Source organism: Triticum urartu, chromosome 3A (genome assembly GCF_056163025.1).
Source record: "Triticum urartu cultivar PI428250 chromosome 3A, HENAU_Tu73, whole genome shotgun sequence".
NCBI lineage: Eukaryota > Viridiplantae > Streptophyta > Magnoliopsida > Poales > Poaceae > Triticum > Triticum urartu.
Genome location: NC_141875.1, coordinates 514,038,368 through 514,056,727, shown reverse-complemented (window position 1 = coordinate 514,056,727; position 18,360 = coordinate 514,038,368). Strand labels below are relative to the sequence as shown.

At 42.4% G+C, this 18,360-nt stretch overlaps 1 long non-coding RNA gene across 7 annotated transcripts; it reads right to left on the bottom strand.

Annotated features, from left to right (window-relative positions):
- Window positions 1-12,741: 12,741 nt before the first annotated feature.
- LOC125544770 (uncharacterized) lies at window positions 12,742-18,126 on the bottom strand. 7 transcript variants are annotated; one of them, XR_007299681.2, is made up of 10 exons: window positions 17,892-18,126; window positions 17,540-17,819; window positions 16,671-16,825; window positions 16,393-16,494; window positions 16,218-16,325; window positions 15,489-16,143; window positions 14,665-15,073; window positions 13,313-13,531; window positions 13,012-13,240; window positions 12,742-12,914 (listed from the first exon to the last, which is right to left on the bottom strand). It is a non-coding gene; the product is annotated as an uncharacterized LOC125544770 (long non-coding RNA). The 7 variants fall into 7 exon arrangements; XR_007299683.2 differs by having other exon boundaries at window positions 12,742-13,240; window positions 14,665-14,714; window positions 14,801-15,073; XR_007299684.2 differs by having other exon boundaries at window positions 12,742-13,240; window positions 14,673-14,714; window positions 14,801-15,073.
- Between the last annotated feature and the right edge of the window lie 234 nt (window positions 18,127-18,360).

Below are 18,360 nucleotides of genomic sequence, written 5' to 3'. Positions count from 1 at the left end.
TTTATCAGAATTGAATATAAGAAATCATGTGTAATGCACAGGGAGTAAGTTTTGGGATTTTTGGTGTTGCAACGCACGGACATTTGTACTAGTAATAACTTAAGCAAAGCACCAAGCGAGCAGTTCTCCGTTTCGTTTTCCTCTTCGGAACATTGTGCGTTAGCCTTGAGGCCCTTGAGTGAGACCGAATAGCTTCCATTTGGAGCTACTAGGGAGCACGCATTTTCTTCTTTTTTTTCTTTTAACACAGGGAGCACGCACTCTGACAACAAGAGGCCCGAGCAGCAAGCCTGCCCGCAGTTCAGGCAAAAGAAAAGTATGCATCAGCCTCTAGAAATGGGACACCGCCCTACAATTTTTTGCTCCATGAGGGTACACAGACGAGGAGCACCCCGAGTGCTCTCAGTCGAAGAGAAACTAAAGGGAAACGGAAAAGAGGGACAGTAAAAACAGAACAGCATGGCGAGGGCGAGTCGCGGCATGTCAAAACTGGGATTCATCCACGGAGGTCTTCAGAGGCACAGGGATCCATCCATGGATGTCTTCAGAGGCCCAGCGGGCGGGTCGACGGCCGCCTCCCTCGGCAACGGATCAGGCCGACAGGCGCAGATCAGATGTTGCAGCCGCAGCAGAGGAAGAAGCCGCAGAGCGCGGCGGAGAGGACGACGGCCTCGGCGGCGTAGAGGACGTGGAAGAGCGCGTCGTCGAGGAGGGACACCACGACCCCCGCCTTCTCCTCCCACCTCCACTGGTACGCCCGCGCGCTCTGCACCTGCACCTCCACGACCTTGAACCACCCGAGCGCCATGGCCTCCTGCTCTTCGACCTCCGGTCCGGATGGATGGATGGCTCTTTCTCTGGTGGCGGATGCGCGGTTGCGTCGATTTAATGTGGGAGGGCAGTGATGGATGCGTCAAATTGGTCGCCGCCGGGTGGAGGTTGTCGAGTTCGAAATTGAAATCTTGGACAGCGGGGCTGGAGGTAGAGGGGACAGGAGGGGTCTGCCGGTCTGTGGAGTGCGGCAGCGCCCCGTGTATATACGGCCGGTCTGACCAGGGACGGCAGATTTTCGTGTTTTAACTCTTTTCTGAAACCTATTCGAAATTTGATTCTAGTTTAAATTTTTTTTAAGATCTGACCTTTTACTACCGTCAAAGTCTATGACAGTAGGGTCTAACAGCCTACCGCTAAGGGCTTTGGCGGTAGAAAACATCGCTACCGCCAACCGAGCTGACGGTAACCTGCACAACCCTACCGCCAAGCACCTTGACGGTAGGCACGAGCACGCACTATGGTTAATACTTAGAAGATTTTTGGCGCTAGGGCATTCAACACTACTGTCAGGGACCTTGACGGTAGGATGTTATATTTACCGCCATGATTTCTGACGGTAGCAAAAAAGTTAGATCTCGAAAAAAATTTCAAACTAAAGTCAAATGTCAAATAGGTTTCAAAAAAGAATCAAAACACGAAATTTAGCCACCGGAGACACACTCCTCCATGATTTTGGGGTTTTCCTACAGCCGCAGCTGCTTTCGCGAAACACGATTTGGACACGGTTAAGTTACCGATCGGCCGGCAGCTGTCGTGGGCCCCTATAAGCTTAGTGCTTGGCACCAAAGTATTCGAATGAAGCCAGAAGGATCCATGGATCGTGTGTCGATGATTCCCCAAAACAAATATCGCGCTATTGTTCCACTGTACACTGTTTGTTTGCTTGAGGAGGTACAGTGTATTTTTACAAAAAGTAGTCTATCCAGTAAAATGCAACAACGCGCAAAGACCCTATCTAAGAAGTACAACTAGGTCTATAAATCACCTTAGCGATGGCTATAACCACTAAACCGAATAGAAGACTGGCTGCCATCATCACATTTTTCTTGCCGTAGTCGGGCAAACATAGAGCTGTGTTTGGATGTATATATTGAAACAAGAAATTGAGTCAGATTGCAATAACAAATCAACCAATGCACTGTTGTTGAATTGAAGACTAAGGGTCTGTTTGATTGGAGACTAATAATTCTGCTAAGCCAAAGTGCGGTCAGTCACAAAAGTACGGCAAGCCACAAAAGTGTGGCTGAAAATTTGGACGCCAAACTTTGGCAAAAAAAATTATCTCTATGACAAATGGGCCATAGGGGCAATAAAGTTGGCAAGCCTGTTGTGGGTTTGTCACGACAGATGTCCTCGTGAAAGAACTTAGTCGTGGAGCCATCGCAACAGGTTAGCTTAAAGGGGTTAAACCGGACAAGGGGACACGGGGAGTTTATACTAGTTCGTCCCCTTCGCTGAAGGTAAAAGCCTACGTCTAGTTGTGATTGGTATTGCTAGGGTTTCGATGACCAAGGAGCGAATCCGCTTTGACTGGCTCTCGAGTTATTGTGTCTCGTCCCTAAACTGCTGCCGGGTCGTCCCTTTATATACATAGGCTGACGCCCGCCGGTTTACAGAGTTTCGAAGTCAGAGGGGTTGTTGCACATCCGCGATGTTGAGGGACCAAGGAAGACCGAAAGCACGGAGGCAAGGCTCGAGGCATTGGAGTAAAAAGTTTTCAAGTGCCAGGAGACAGTGGAGCATGGGCTCGACTCCAATCACATTATGATCACGGAGTTCACCAACAACCACAAGCTGAACGTCAAGGACATTGGGGAGGCCATCTTCAAGCTTCATGAGAAAATCGAGCACCTCCAAGCCTAGATCTATAACCTGCAAAATCAAAATTGTTAGTATGAATATAGATTCAAAAGGATGAGTTTGACTACAGATTTGAGGATTCGGGAGACTCGGTCATCCTTCTATGATGGTGAGCCTATGCCTTGGAAGAGGGATGACAAGCCTACGTCATCAACAAAACCATAAACTTCTTCACCGACAAAAGAGATATAATCACATGGGTATGGGCACTCCCCTTGGCAACTGCCAAGTTTGGGGGAGTGCCCCGGTATTGTATCACCATCACACTCCTATCTTTACTGTTTTTCTTAGTTCGCTCCTTTTGGTAATATCTTGATCTAGTAGCATAAAGTTTTAGTATGATCTAGTTGTGAGTTTTGCTTTATGATCTCTTCTATGTAATCGAGTACGTGAGCTATATAATAAAGATTAGTGTTGAGTCAAGGGCTTGATAATTTTGCTATGATCTTGAGTGAATAATAGAAAAGAGAAAAAGAATAAAAATAAATAAAAGAGATCATATGGGTCTTATGGAGAGTAATGACTTCACATATAAAGAGTATGATAAATAAAAGTTGTTGAGAGTTGACAAACATAGTTTTGGTCATCGTTGCAATTAATAGGAAGTAATAAAGAAAGAGATGTCTTCGCATATAAATATACTACCTTGGACATCTTTTATGATTGTGAGCACTCATTAAAATATGACATGCTAAAGGGTTGACATTGGACAAGGAAGATAATGTAATGGGTTATGTTTTCTTACATCTGAGATAAATTATATTGTCATGGATCCTCCAACATGTTGAGCTTGCCTTTCCCCCTCATGCTAGCCAAACTCCTTGCACCAAGTAGAGATACTACTTGTGCTTCCAAATATCCCTAACCCCAGTTTGCCATGAGAGTCCACCATATCTACCTATGGATTGAGTGAGATCCTTCAAGTAAGTTGTCATTGGTGCAAGCAATAAAAATTGCGCTCTAAATTGTGGGAGAAAATAAGCTTTATACGATCATGTGATATGGAAGAAATGAAAGCGACGGACTGCATAATAAAGGTCCATATCACAAGTGGCAATATAAAGTGATGTTCTTTCGCATTAAGATTTTGTGCATCCAACCATAAAAGTGCATGACAACCTCTGCTTCCCTCTGCGAAGGGCCTATCTTTTACCTTTATCTCCTACATTACATAAGAGTCATGGTGATCTTCACCTTTCCTTTTGCATTTTATCCTTTGGCAAGCACAATATGTTGGAAAAATCCTGGTATATATGGCTAATTGGATATGAGTTTTCATGAACTATTACTGTTGACATTACCCTTGAGGTAAAACGTTGGGAGGCAACACTATAAACCCCTATCTTTCTCTGTGTCCGATTAAAACTCCATACCCATAAGTATCGCATGAGTGTTAGCAATTATAAAAGACTATATGATAGTTGAGTATGTGGACTTGCTGAAAAACTCTTATATTGACTCTTTCCTATGTTATGATAATTGCAATTGCTTCAATGACTGAGATTATAGTTTGTTAGTTTTCAATGAAGTTTATGATTCATACTTGAGATTGTGATTGAATTGTTACTCTACATAAGAGATCATATGACAATAATCATATAAGTTGTTGTTCTAAGAATGATCATGATGCCCTCATGTCCGTATTTTATTTTTTATCGACACCTCTATCTCTAAACATGTGGACATATTTTTCGATTTTGGCTTTCGCTTGAGGACAAGCGAGGTCTAAGCTTGGGGGAGTTGATACGTCCATTTTGTATCATGCTTTTATATCGATATTTATTGCATGATGGGATGTTACTACACATTATGTCACAATACTTATGCCTATTCTCTCTTATTTTACAAGGTTTACATAAAGAGAGAGAATGCCGATAGCTGGGATTCTGGGCTGGAAAAGAAGCAAATATTAGAGACCTATTCTGCACAGCTCCAAAAGTCCTGAAACTTCACGGAAGTCATTTTCAGAATATATAAAAAATAATGAGCGCAAGAAGTTCCAGAGGGGGGCCACACCCTGCCCACGAGGGTGGGGGCGCGCCCTACCCCCCTGGGCGCGCCCCTGCCTCGTGGGTCCCCTGGTGGCCCTCCGATGCCCATCTTTTGCTATATGAAGTCTTTCGATGAGAAAAAATCAGAAGCAAGCTTTCGGGACGAGACTCCGCCGCCATGAGGCGGAACCTTGGCGGATCCAATCTAGGGCTCCGGCAGAGCTGTTCTACCGGGGACACTTCCCTCCGGGAGGGGGAAATCATCACTATCGTCATCACCAACGATCCTCTCATCAGGAGGGGGTCAATCTCCATCAAGATCTTCACCAGCACCATCTCCTCTCAAACCCTAGTTCATCTCTTGTATCCAATTCTTGTCTCTAAGTCTGGGATTGGTACTTGTGGGTTGCTAGTAGTGTTGATTACTCCTTGTAGTTGATGCTAGTTGGTTTATTTGGTGGAAGATCATATGTTCAGATCATTTATGCATATTAATACTCCTCTGCTTATGAACACGAATATGCTTTGTGAGTAGTTACGTTTGTTCCTAAGGACATGGGAGAAGTCTTACTATCAGTAGTCATGTGAATTTGGTATTCGTTCGATATTTTGATGAGATGTATGTTGTCTCTCCTCTAGTGGTGTTATGTGAACATCGACTACATGACACTTCACCATTATTTGGGCCTAGAGGAGGCATTGAGAAGTAATAGGTAGATGATGGGTTGCTAGAGTGTTAGAATCTTAAACCCTAGTTTATGTGTTGCTTCGTAAGGGGATGATTTGGATCCATATGTTTCATGCTATGGTTAGGTTTACCTTAATACTTTTGTTGTAGTTGCAGATGCTTGCAATAGAGGTTAATCATAAGCGGGATTCTTGTCCAAGTAAGGGCAGTACCCAAGCACCGGTCCACCCACATACCAAATTATCAAAGTACCGAATGCGAATCATATGATCGTGATGAAACCTAGCTTGACGATAATTCCCATGTGTCCTCGGGAGCGCTTTTCTCTATATAAGAACCTGTGCAGGCTTGTACTTTTCTACAAAAAGGATTAGGCCACCTTGCTGCACTTTATTTACTTTCGTTACTTGTTGCTCATTACAAATTATCTTATCACAAAACTATCTGTTACCTATAATTTCAGTGCTTCCAGAGAATACCTTGCTGAAACACGCTTACCATTTCCTTCTGCTCCTCGTTGGGTTCGACACTCTTACTTATCGAAAGGACTACGATAGATCCCCTATACTTGTGGGTCATCAAGAGGCTAGCAATGGCGGAAGGATGAGAGTGCGTATAATCCATGGACTCAACATTAGTCATAAAGAACTCACATACTTATTGCAAAAATTTATTAGTTATCAAAGCAAAGTACTACGCGCATGCTTCTAGGGGGATAGATTGGTAGAAAAATAACATCGCTCGTCCCCGACCTCCACTCATAAGGAGGACAATCAATAAATACATCATGCTCCGACTTCTTACCATAACGGTTCACCATACGTGCATGCTACGGGAATCACAAACTTCAACACAAGCATTTCTCAAATTCACAGCTACTCAACTAGTACGACTCTAATATCACCATCTCCATATCTCAAAACAATTATCAAGTTTCAAACTTCTCATAGTATTCAACACACTCATAAGAAAATTTTATTATTAATCTTGAATGCCTAAAATAATTAAAGCAAATTACCATGATGTTTTGTAGGACTCTCAAAATAATCTAAGTGAAGCATGAGAGAACAAAATTTTCTATAAAACAAATCTACCAACGTGCTCTAAAAAATATAAGTGAAGCACTAGAGCAAAAACTATATAACTCAAAAGATATAAGTGAAGCACATAGAGTATTCTAACAATTTCCGAATCATGAGTGTGTCTCTCAAAAAGGTGTGTGAATCAAGGATGATTGTGGAAAACTAAAAAATAAATACTCAAATAATACAAGACGCTCCAAGCAAAACACATATCATGTGGTAAATAAAAATATAGCTCCAAGTAAAGTTACCGATAGAAGTAGACGAAAGAGGGGATGCCTTCCGGGGCATACCCAAGCTTTGGCTTTTAGGTGTCCTTAGATTATCTTGGGGGTGCCATGGGCATACCTAAGCTTAGGCTCTTGCCACTCCTTGTTCCATAATCCATCAAATCTTTACCCAAAAGTTGAAAACTTCACAACACAAAACTTAAAGTAGAAAATCTCGTGAGCTCCGTTAGCGAAAGAAAACAAAACATCACTTCAAGGTACTGTAATGAACTCATTCTTTATTTATATTGGTATTAAACTTACTGTATTCCAACTTCTCTATGGTTTATAAACTATTTTACTAGCCATATATTCATCAAAATAAGCAAACAACACACGGAAAACAGAATCTGTCAAAAACAGAACAGTCTGTAGTAATCTGTAGCTAACACAAGATCTGTAACCCCAAAAATTCTAAAATAAATTGCTGGACGTGAGGAATTTATCTATTAATCATCTGCAAAAATAATTAACTAAATATCACTTTCCAAATAAAAATGGAAGCAGTTCTCGTGAGCGCTAAAGTTTCTGTTTTTTACAGCAAGATTAAAAAGACTTTCCCCAAGTCTTCCCAACGGTTCTACTTGGCACAAACACCAATTAAACGCAAAAAACACAACCAAAACATAGGCTAGATAAATTATTTATTACTAAACAGGAGCAAAAAGCAAGGAATAAAAATAAAATTGGGTTGCCTCCCAACAGGCGCTATCGTTTAACGCCCCTAGCTAGGCATAAAAGCAAGGATAGATCTAGGTATTATCATCTTGGGTCTTTAATTTTTTTTGCGGAGTTACGCTCGCATCCGGAAGGTTCCTTAAGTTTACCCTCATATTCGGAAATTTTGAGATCTAAAGAATCCAAACACTTATTGCAAAGGGTAATCAACATATTCATGCGGTGGAGATTCCCGCTAACACTCTTAAGAGGTTCAAGAGATTTTTGTAAGATCTTGGTTACTTCGCAAATTTTCTTGAAAACTTGTGTTTCTTCTTGGGTATGATGATGCCCCTTTTGTTGGGGTAGTGTTCCCACTATACCCTCTATAATTTCATGCACAATACGGGGATCAATTTCAATAAAATTTCCTTTGGCAACGCAATCCAAGAGTTGTCTGATGTCTACTACACAACCTTCTTCTTGTAGACGTTGTTGGGCCTCCAAGTGCAGAGGTTTGTAGGACAATAGCAAATTTCTCTCAAGTGGATGACCTAAGGTTTATTAATCCGTGGGAGGCATAGGATGAAGATGGTCTCTCTCAAACAACCCTGCAACCAAATAACAAAGAGTCTCTTGTGTCCCCAACACACCCAATACAATGGTAAATTGTATAGGTGCACTAGTTCGGCGAAGAGATGGTGATACAAGTGCAATATGGATGATAGATAAGGGTATTTTTAATCTGAAAATATAAAAACAGCAAGGTAACTAATGATAAAAGTGAGCACAAACGGTATTGCAATGCTAGGAAACAAGGCCTAGGGTTCATACTTTCACTAGTGCAAGTTCTCTCAACAATAATAACATACTTGGATCACATAACTATCCCTCAACATGCAACAAAGAGTCACTCCAAAGTCACTAATAGCGGACAACAAACGAAGAGATTATGGTAGGGTACGAAACCACCTCAAAGTTATCCTTTCTGATCGATCTATCATAGAGTCCGTAGTAAAATAACATGAAGCTATTCTTTCCGTTCAATCTATCCTAGAGTTCGTACTAAAATAACACCTTAAAACACAAATCAACAAAACGCTAATGTCACCTAGATACTCCAATGTCACCTCAAGTATCTGTGGGTATTGTTATACGATATGCATCACACAATATCAGGTTCATCTATTCAACCAACACAAAAGTACTTCAAAGAGTGCCCCAAAGTTTCTACCGGAGAGTCAAGACGAAAACGTGTGCCAACCCCTATGCATAGATTCACAAGGTCACGGAACCCGCAAGTTGATCACCAAAACATACATCAAGTGGATCAATAGAATACCCCATTGTCACCACGGGTATCCCACGCAAGACATACATCAAGTGTTCTCAAATCCTTAAACACTCAATCCGATAAGATAACTTCAAAGGGAAAACTCAATCCATTACAAGAGAGTAGAGAGGGAGAAACATCATAAGATCCAAATATAATAGCAAAGCTCACGATACATCAAGATCGTGCCACCTCAAGAACACTAGAGAGAGAGAGAGAACAAACACATAGTTACTGGTACATACCCTCAGCCCCGAGGGAGAACTACTCCCTCCTTGTCATGGAGAGCGCCGGGATGATGAAGATGGCCACCGGAGAGGGATTCCCCCCTCCGGCAGGGTGCCGGAACGGGTCTAGATTGGTTTTCGGTGGCTACCGAGGCTTCTAGCGGTGGAACTCCCGATCTATTCTGCTCTCCGAAGTTTTTAGGGTATATGGGTATATATGGGAGGAAGAAGTACGTCTGTCGACCTTCGGGCTGTCCATGAGGCAGAGGGGCGTGCCCAGGGGGTGGGCGCACCCCCCACCCTTGTGGGCAGCCTGGGACTCTCCTGGTCCATCTCCGATACTCCGTGGGCTTCTTCTGGTCCAAAAATAAGTTCCGTGAAGTTTCAGGTCAATTGGACTCCATTTGATTTTCCTTTTCTAGATACTCTAAAACAAGGAAAAAAACAAAAAACTGGCACTGGGCTCTAGGTTAATAGGTTAGTCCCAAAAATAATATAAAAGTGCATAATAAATGCATATAAAACATCCAAGGTTGATAATATAATAGCATGGAACAATCAAAAATTATAGATACGTTGGAGACGTATCAGCATCCGCAAGCTTAATTCCTGCTCGTCCTCGAGTAGGTAAATGATAAAAACAGAATTTTTGATGTGGAATGCTACCTAACATATTTATCCATGTAATCTTCTTTATTATGGCATGAATGTTCAGATACATAAGATTCAAGATAAAAGTTTAATATTTACCTAAAAATAATAATACTTCAAGCATACTAACTAAGCAATCATGTCTTCGCAAAATAACATGGCCAAAGAAAGCTATCCCTACAAAATCATATAGTCTGGCTATGCTCTATCTTCACCACACAAAATATTTAAATCATGCACAACCCCGATGACAATCCAAGCAATTGTTTCATACTTTTGACGTTCTCAAAACTTTTCAATCTTCACGCAATACATGAGCGTGAGCCATGGACATAGCACTATAGGTGAAATAGAATGGTGGTTGTGGAGAAGACAAAAAGGAGAAGATAGTCTCACATCAACTAGGCGTATCAACGAGCTATGGAGATGCCCATCAATAGATATCAATGTGAGTGAGTAGGGATTGCCATGCAACGGATGCACTAGAGCTATAAGTGTATGAAAGCTCAACAAGAAAGTAAGTGGGTGTGCATCCAACTCGCTTGCTCATGAAGACCTAGGGCATTTTGAAGAAGCCCATCATTGGAATATACAAGCCAAGTTCTATAATGAAATATTCCCACTAGTATATTAAAATGACAACATAGGAGACTCTCTATCATGAAGATCATGGTGCTACTTTGAAGCACAAGTGTGGAAAAGGGATAGTAGCATTGTCCCTTCTCTCTTTTTCTCTCATTTTTTTATTTTATTTTTTATTTGGTCCTTTTCTCTTTTTTATGGCCTCTTTTTTTATTTTTCGTCGGGAGTCTCATCCCGACTTATGGGGGAATCATAGTCTCCATCATCCTTTCCTCACTGGGACAATGCTCTAATAATGATGATCATCACACTTTTATTTACTTACAACTCAAGAATTACAACTCGATACTTAGAACAAGATATGATTCTATATGAATGCCTTCGGCGGTGTACCGGGATGTGCAATGAATTACGAGTGACATGTATGAAAGAATTATGAACGGTGGCTTTGCCACAAATACAATGTCAACTACATGATCATGCAAAGCAATATAAAAATTATGAAGTGTGTCATAATAACGGAATGGTGGAAAGTTGAATGGCAATATATCTCGGAATGGGTATGGAAATGTCATAATAGGTAGGTATGGTGGCTGTTTCGAGGAAGGTACATGGTGGGTTTATGGTACCGGTGAAAGTTGCGCGGTACTAGAGAGGCTAGCAATGGTGGATGGGTGAGAGTGCGTATAATCCATGGACTCAACATTAGTCATAAAGAACTCACATACTTATTGCAAAAATCTACTAGTTATCGAAACAAAGTACTACGTGCATGCTACTAGGGGGATAGATTGGTAGGAAAAGACCATCGCTCGTCCCCGACCGCCACTCATAAGGAAGACAATCAATATAAATAAATCATGCTCCGACTTCATCACATAACGGTTCACCATACGTGCATGCTACGGGAATCACAAACTTTAACACAAGTATTTCTTAAATTCATAACTACTCAACTAGAATGACTCTAACATCACCATCTTCATATCTCAAAACAATCATCAAGTATTAAACTTCTCATAGTATTCAATGCACTCTATATGAAAGTTTTTATTATATCCCTCTTGGATGCCCATCATATTAGGACTAGTTTCATAACCAAAGCAAACTACCATGCTGTTCTAAAGACTATCAAAATAATATAAGTGAAGCACGAGAGTTCATCTATTTCTATAAAATAAAACCACCTGAGGGAGTCCTGGATTAGGGGATGTCCGGGTAGCCGGACTATATCTTCAGCCGGACTCCAGGACTATGAAGATACAAGATTGAAGACTCCGTCCCGTGTCTGGATGGGACTTTCCTTGGCGTGGAAGACAAGCTTGGCGATGCGGATATTCAAGATCTCCTACTATTGTAACCGACTTTGTGTAACCCTAACCCTCTCCGGTGTCTATACAAACCGGAGGGTTTTAGTCCATAGGACAACTTCATCATACAACAATCATACCATAGGCTAGCTTTTAGGGTTTAGCCTCCTTGATCTCGTGGTAGATCTACTCTTGTACTACCCATACTAGTAGACTGCCCGTGCGTTGCCACGGGCTCTTGAAATAGTTTGCAAGAGTTACATGTTAACTTTTTAAGGTCTCGCCCCGCCATAGATCCAGACCCCTACCACTGATTCCACCCCGCCTAGGCCGCCGCCTGCCGCCGCGCTGCCCCATCGCGTTCGCCTCCGCCCCGACCCCGCCCGCCTCCTCTCTGGCCGCCTCCGCCTCCGGTCCATCCTCCGCCCGGCCCCGCTCCGTCCGCCTCCCCTCCGGCCCTACTCCGTCCGCCTCCTCTCCGGTTCGTCCGCCACACCGCTCCGTCCGCTTCCGCCCCGCGCCGCACGCTGCCGCCCCGCTCCGTCCGCCTCCGCCCTGCGCCGCACGTCGCCACCCCGCTCCCTGCTCGGCCGCCGCCCGCTCCCCGATGGCGCCGAAGAAGATGCCGAAGGGAAAGTCCGGTTTCTTCGGCATGAGGGCGAAGCCCTCTGGGAACTTTGGACTGGAGTTCTCCGATGTCGGGCAGCGTTGGTGGCTCGGCACGTATCCCACCGCCGATGAGGCCTCTCGTGCCTACGACGCGGCGGTGTGGCGTGCCGGATGGCCGAACACGGACCTAAACTTCCTGGAGGTCGAGTCCCAGGCGGTGGTGGAGTGGCTCGTGTTGCAGGGCATCTGGATGGAGGAGATGCCGACTAAGAAGGCGAAGAAGAGACCCGCGGTTGTTGTCGCTCCCGGCAAGAGCGACGAGGCGGCGATAGCTTGGTTTGCATGATTTGCGTTTTGCTGCAAAGCCATCTCTAATGAAATGCTATTTGCTACATTTTTAAATAGGAAAATTATTCCGATGAGCTAGCCATAACTCAACAGACCAATCTCTAATGAAATGCTATTTGCTACATTTTTTAAATAGAAAAATTATTCCGATCAGCCAGCCATAACTCAACAGACCAATCCGAACCCACATTTTCTAAAGTAAAAAAATATTTCCTTTGATAGAGCAAGATGCCAAAGTGTCGTTTGCCCGACTGCTATGTTCCTATACCCGCAGAGCAAAATATTTTTCAAATCAAGGAATTAAGGAAAGGAAGAATATCATGATGTTCGTGGCACTTGCCAGGTCTGCCATGCTACCATGGCATTGTCTTTTTAGTCTCTACCCACATGCCGAGTTGAGAAATAATCTTCAGATATACCCACTGCTAACACACTCACCTACATAATGGCCCTTGGCTGATTGATTTGGCTGGCTGTTAACACAAGCACACAACACACAAAATCAGTCAATGGCCACACGAGTATGCATTGTTTACTTTATTCCAATTGTGATGCAATCGTGACACCTACAAGCCCCGTCCGCTCGCCCGTCACGGTAATTGCCTACTCGCCGCTGGTGCCAACCTCTCGACCTCGCCACCGCCGCTCACCACTCAGTCTCCACCAGCTGCCCATTGCCTCTTGTGCCACCCGCGCGCTCGCTCGGCCCAATGTTGTTGATTGGAATGCGGGACTGAAGGTAATCCATGGACAGGTTTTAGTTCTGCTTGGCATCAATCTTTGGTACTTTTCAATCCATCTAACACAGAAAAAAATCGACTCTCAGACAGAAAAGTGATCTAACTCTATTGATGAGCACAATAGTACATACCATCCCATCATGATGTTGCCATCTCTCACACTTGATGATTCTTGTTATTTATAACATGTACACCATCGGGCGATTGCTTTATTAGAAATATATTTACACAATATGATCAGAGCAACATCAAGGAGTCGGATGCTGGTGCACAGATTCTCCTCAAATTCCACATGCAACCCTTGTAGAGAAGAACAACATATTTTCCTTAGGTGATTTTTGACCGAGCTCCTACAGAAAAATTCAAAGAAATCATGAGGAGCATGGAGCCAAGCAAACTAATCATAATAAATCATGAGAGGAGAAGCCTCTCAACCTACTACAGGGAATCGAGTCAACATTAATTCGTGTAAGAATTAAACCGTAATGTAGATCAACAACCCAGTAGTTGATAAAATAACCCTGACATAACCCATTAATACAATATATGGTCACAAGAAGTAGATTGAGATTGTGCAGATATCATGATCTACGAACCGTATCTACCAATATTGATTGCAAAGTCACAAACAGAACCTCCTCACATCACAAAACAAATGTTTCGTCAACAGAAACTCTAGCGAATGCCAATTGGATTATATAAGTAAGATAGAGACATCGAAAAAAAGAAAAGATAATTCAAAGAGTATATATTCTATTTTCTTACTTGACATCACAGAGAATGCAAGTCAAAGATATTGCGATACATCTTACCCTTCTATAAATTGACTGCAAGGCACAATCCCCAGCAAAATATACATAATGAATTGCTCCTATGGTCCAAGTATTGCATAAATAGTTATATACAAACTATTCAACAGTGAGCATAAACATGGCATGTACTACCAAAATCCCTTGGATATGGAGCTTAGTCTGCATGTCTATTCGTTTTGTTTCCATAGTACAATGTCAATACTTGTTTCCCTAATACAATGCCCGTGCGTTGTCACGGGCCTTTTAATTTTTTGTTATGATTGCATACATAAGCATAATGCATTTGCAATTTCACATGTATAGAAAAAAATTACAGTAACAATCAAAAAATGTATTTGATGCAATGTATTTTCATTATTCCACTCCACTTGCATCTCCTAGTAGAACGCCCGTGCGTTGCAACGGGCTATATTGACGACTTCTTTTTTTACGTCAAAGCACTCTTCTTTTCTCCCATTCTTCCTTCCCCCAATTAAAAATGTTTCTCAGAGTGATATGTGAATGGATAAATTTACAACGATACTAAAATATGAAGGACTAAAACCATATTTATGGAAGAACATTTCTACAACACATTCGACATGAAACTTATGGTGTTTGATGGATTGGATAAAACACGATGCTGACTTAGCACCAAATCCCATTGATAGTTCAGAACATGGTTGTCATACCATTGTACCTGAAAGATCTGTCTCCCCCTTCCTCGCTCCCTCTCTAGTAGCTGTCTCATGAGCCGGTCGTCATTGTTGTTGTTGATGGCGATGACAATAATGAGGAGGAACACCACAAGAGCTAGATGTTCCTGACCTCTTCCCTATGGTAACTGCCGCCTCTGCATTGGGTGTCGTTCATCAACACCACCGCTGCGCCAGCTGCTACTTGTATAGAAAATAAGAAGATAGAAACTTTGTGTGTTGGGTCGCCAGCTGCTCATTTGCTTGTATGATTGTGGAGACTGCGCTAAACAAGCAGGCTGGTAATTGTACTCCAGCTTGAATGGAGATGCACCAAGTTCACTTGATCCACCAATCAACTTTGGACTGTGGATCCCAAGTCCGAGAACAAAAACTCGCTGAAAGTCTGCATGTGTATCCAACAATCATGACATGTACTCCATATGTAAAGAAATATAAGAGCGTTTAGATCACTTCTTTAGTGATCTAAACACTCTTATATTTCTTTGAGGAGGGATTATGGACCAAAAGAAGAAAATAAACATTGCATGCTACAGAAATGGATAATAAAATCTATCTGCATGAGATGCCACATGAATGTCACAAACATAAGCATAGTTTCGATGCACACTATCTCATGTTGCATGTTAAATACATGTTTGTGCACGTTGACTTTTGCTGGTAGATGGAGATACTAAGATGAAAAAATGGTCACAAAAATTGCTTTTCAAATGTTAATATTACCAAGACTAATCCATGAATAAAATGTATGCAACTATGCATAGTAAAGATACTTAAAATAGTTACTGGACTAAACTCACTGATATAGAGCTATCAAAACCGGAGCCAAGGCTCAAATCTTGAACAACGATCAAAGCAGACTTCAGCCTTGTGGTTGCCACATAGGCTCACCACACTGACAACACCAACTCTCTTCCGTCTTCTCAGTTTCTTGACAAAAAATGATACTGCTATTTGCACATTAGGGAGTAAATTATGCTTCAAGCATTACTCAAACCAAATCGGCAATATGTAGGCTTAAAATATCAGCAGGCATCCACACAGATTTCTACAGCTGAAATATAGTGTTGTGATTTGTGTACCCATAATGCAGAATAACCTATTGTTCTATTTGGTGGTTAAATAAATAAACATTATTGTTTTAGGGTAGTGCCTGTAGAGCTACTAAATGATAGTCAGCGTCACCGTATATTTCTAAGAAAGAAAATTATAAGACTTCATTGGTTGTAAATAACGCTAATTGTATTGGTTGCCACCAATGTCGACTTGAAAAGAAAATTATGGAGCTTCAGTTCATATGCATGTAGTCATATAAAAAAATAAGAACACATATGCTTCAACTCCTGTTAGTTCAGTCACAAAAAAATCATCACCAAAATCAGAAGACAAAGTATCATTGTTATATTTGTTGACTTGATTGATTACTGTAGGTTAACACACCCAACTGGAATTAACCTGCAATAGGATAAAAGAAATTAAGATTTGAGACGTGCGTTATAGGGTTCATAGAAGAGAGAAGAGGGAGGTACCATATCAAATCATTGGTCGCACAGTTTGACATTCAACTTTCCATTTTTCCAATGAGACCTCAGGGATTCATATACATAAACGTTGATTGATATATCAGGTCCAACTCCCTGTAACACATAAAATTTACTGGGAAGTCAACTAAAAAACAATTCTCAGCAGAAACATACGGCTTACCAATAAGGTGGACCAAAGGCCTTTATACAATCCTCTACCATTCTCTTCTCTACAAATTGTAGACAACGTGTGAAAGGTGCCCTTGTAATACCTAGTGGTTTTCTGCAGAATTTTATAGACATGAAAGTTTAGCTTACTAAAACCTGTTCCTTTGGTCTGTAAAACTGCATTGCATGAAAGCGTTAGGTAAAGATGCTCTAAGTTCTAACTGGAAGTTATATTGATTGATTGGTTGGCTTAGTGTTATTCACAAATCACGAAAGGAAGAAAAGCATCACCTGTGTTGTCAGGTGATTTCGAAGAACATCCAATGGGTAAGTTACAGATGCAGGTGTCACTCACGCTAGACCACCACCAAGTAAACATATAGACACTAACATAATTTGGGCCGTCCATTCCGTGAAGCTGCAACTATATTTTGAAATTTATAAACCTATAACAAAAAAACATAGTCGTGAGAAATCTTGCAAGTTAACATACTAAAATTCAGTGCTGAACTTTTTGTATCGCTCATATCAATAGAAGCTGATGACGGAATAAGAAAATCGATGTATAATTTTCACAAGATTGCCTTTCGAATATGCCCAAAACACTTCTTGTCAAACAACCCATGAAGCCATGTGCCATATACTACCCTTCCTTAGAACTGCAACATCTGAATGCATACCTGCCACCTGTCGGATCAGTATGCCACAAGCTCATACAACAAACTTTATCATCAGCATATGGGTTATGTGACAAAAAATTTACTGTATTCAAGAACATTTTCGCGAGATTGCGATTTTGTAGCTATGAACAGCATATGGTACATATAATGAATCCACAACCAAGTTGAAGTTTGGACCATGATTGGACAATACAGCGCAGAGTGTTGTAAATTAACAACAATAATAATAGGCCATGACTGTCAACCAGAGATATATTGTTTGGGGCAATCAATTCAAAGCGAGGGAAGAATATATATCACATTCAGGGAACTTAGTTGATATTATCAGCATCCAATTCCTTTGAAGAATCTATATATGTGCAGTGTGAAAGCAGAAGGAGCACAGCAGCACCATGAAATAGAAGAGAAATATTCCTTCACGCTCACAATCCGTGCACACGAGAACGCCGGAGATAAAAGAGGGGGCGGAAAGCCTATTACCTGCAAGGATGGAGAGTGGCGAGGATCGAGATGCAGATCTTGCCGACCACGCCGGTGAGGTGTGCGACGGTGATCCAGCCAAGAAGCCGCTGTGCTTGGCAGGGGAAGGCCCCGACGACGCCATGGAAGAGGAGACGGTGGCTGCCGCCAGTCGACGGCGACGGGGACCTGGCGGATATCACCTCCATCATCCCAGACACGCCTTCATGGTGGGCATCCTCACGGCCCCTTGAAACCGCAGCAGCTTCTCCTTGCATCCCCATCGCCAGATCATAGCAACCTACACACACGCCCGAATCAGATCAAGATGCGGAAATAACCAAACCAGAAGAAGTGGAGGAGAGATTCGTACCTAGTCGAGGCCATGGACCAGAGGGTGATCTGCGGCGCCAACGCCAGATCGGTCATCATGGCCGCGGGCGAGGGAGGCGGCGGCGCCTCGTTCCCCGGCGGCGGCGGCGGATCCTATCGGGGCTGGGGCGTCTCCTCTCGGCGGCGGCGGCGGCTTCTCTCGGGGCTGGAGGCTGAGATGAAGCAGATCGAGATTGAGGTTTGTTTTACGTGCGGGGTGAGATACGAAAGAAAAACCAGACGAAATCGAGATCGCACAGTTTGCCGTTTTTTTTTCGCTGGTTAATTTTCGCCAGTTTGTGCTCCGTGGTTTATTTTCGATCCTTTTAGTTAATAACAACGGGAGTTTGGGCATGTGCGGGACTTGATCACGGGGTTTTCCTTGGTTTTTCGCGGCTGAGGGGAAGTTGGCAGGAAGTACCAAAGAAGTACCAAAAAAAACGAATGAGGTGGGACGAAAATAAAATCCG